Here is a 2053-nt window from a genome sequence, read left to right as displayed (position 1 = left end):
ATGTAGGATGAAAAGCAACAACAGTGTCCTCTGTATATCACCTTGATAATATTTTTTTTAAAGCACAACAGATGATATTTAAGTGATCTATGTGAAAGATGATAGAAATATGGCCTAGAACATGAGAGTAGAAAAGTAATAGACTGAGACAAAATTGGGACATAGACACTAGGGTTCTTGATCCTTTAAAAGTAATAATAAAAGAAAAAAGCAATAGCACTAAGTTTTGTTTGTGCTGATACTGGGGGCTTGTACTCAGGGCCTGGGTTGTCCCTTAGCTCTTTTGCTCAAGAATGGTGCTGTACACTTGAGCCACACCTTCACTTCCAGCTTTCTGCTGATTAATTAGAGATAAGAGTCTCATGGACTTTCTGGCCTGCGCTGTCTTTGAGCCTCAGTCCTTAGATCTCAGCCTCCTAAATAGCTAGAGTTACAGGCATGAGCCTGTAAGCACATGGCAATAACATTTACTGAGAAAAGAGTAGATGCTGAGGTTGAACAAAAGAACTAGAATTCGAGGTAGATTTGGGAGAGGGGATTGGATCCATGATAGTATAAATATGGTGAACAAATATGTTGAGTGCAGATATCCAACAGACAGATAGGCGGGCTAAGAATCTGGCGGAAGTCTAGGCTAGACTTTTAAGGACCCTTTGAACATAGTTGGTAAATGAAACACTGAAGATAGATCATGTTATTCAGAAAGAGTATGTACAGAAAAGAAAGAAACAAGCTTAGACTTCTACACCATTAGGATTCATATTTTAAATGAGACTCCCAAATATTTGTTTGATTAAAATAGCTGCAGCTATGAGAGACTGAGAAGGAAGGACAGAGAGGAGAAAAGAAGCTCATGAAAGTCTGCTGCCACGGAAACCAAGATGGTGAGCAATTTCAAGACAAAGGAGCAGGAGAGTGTAAGATATTTGAGGAGTCTCCACCATTCCCCACTGCTGCCGGGAGTTTGTTCCCGACCTCGGTTGCCCGACATGCAAGCACCATGTCTCAGGGTATTTCTACCTCTGCAGCTCTGAGTCATGTTGCTTGAAGAAGGTGCTTGAAGAAGGTGGTCTGGCTCCACTCAAGCAAAATTCGCCTTTGGCCCTAGTTCCTCCTCTTAGGCTCCTGCTGCCACCCAGCATGCGCCTTACTTTAAAGGCATAGCTGTTGTCAATGAAGAGTTCAAAGCTCTTAGCCTTGATGACTTTAAGGGGAAATGCTTGGTGCTTTTCTTCTACCCTTTGGATTTCATCTTTGTGTGTCCTACAGACATTGTTGCTTTTAGTGACAAAGCCAATGAGTTTCATGACGTGAACTGTGAGGTCATTGTGGTTTCGGTGGACTCCCACTTTAGCCACCTTGCCTGGGTCAATACACCAAGGAAGAATGGAGGCTTGGGCCACGTGAACATCACACTCTTGTCGGATTTAACCAAATTTCCCGGGATTATGGTGTGCTGTTGGAAGGTCCTGGTCTTGCACTCAGAGGTCTCTTCATAATTGACGCCAATGGAGTCATCCAGCATCTGAGTGTCAATGACCTGCCGGTGGGCCGGAGCATGGACGAGACCCTCCGCTCCACTTGGTGAAGGCGTTCCAGTTTGTGAAACCCATGGAGAAGTCTGCCCAGCAAACTGGACACCTGATTCTCCTACCATCAAGCCAAGCCCTACAGCTTCCAAAGAATACTTCAAGAAGGTCCATCAGTAAATGATGCGTGTGCACCTGAACCTTCACTACAGAAAAGAACCTCAGCTGGTGCCCTTTTAGCATTGCAAAGATTAGTTATAGAAGGAAAAACCCAATCATGCTTGTATTTATAGATCTTACTTTTAAAAAAATAAAACAAAGAAACCCCTCTTGTTTCCATTTCCTGTAGAGATATCACTCTTAATGTTTTGTTTTTGTAACACTGGCTAAAACTTTGTCCAGGCAATAGTAGCTAACATAAGAAGTCCTTTAATGGTAATGTCCTTATTGATCATGTCTTCAGTGGGCAAAGGAAACACTTGCCTCTTTTCTTCCAGACTTTTGCTGCACCAAAGTAACACAAG

At 42.8% G+C, this 2053-nt stretch overlaps 1 pseudogene; it reads left to right on the top strand.

Moving 5' to 3' along the window:
- The first annotated feature begins 881 nt into the window (after positions 1-881).
- Positions 882-1709, top strand: LOC138817192 (thioredoxin-dependent peroxide reductase, mitochondrial pseudogene; annotated as a pseudogene).
- The last annotated feature ends 344 nt before the right edge of the window (positions 1710-2053 follow it).

This window comes from Dipodomys merriami, unplaced genomic scaffold (assembly GCF_024711535.1).
Source record: "Dipodomys merriami isolate MVZ:Mamm:240054 unplaced genomic scaffold, mDipMer1.0.p SCAF_11, whole genome shotgun sequence".
NCBI classification, from domain to species: domain Eukaryota; kingdom Metazoa; phylum Chordata; class Mammalia; order Rodentia; family Heteromyidae; genus Dipodomys; species Dipodomys merriami.
The sequence above is the reverse complement of the archived record's forward strand: the minus strand, read 5'-3'. Positions and strand labels throughout refer to the sequence as shown.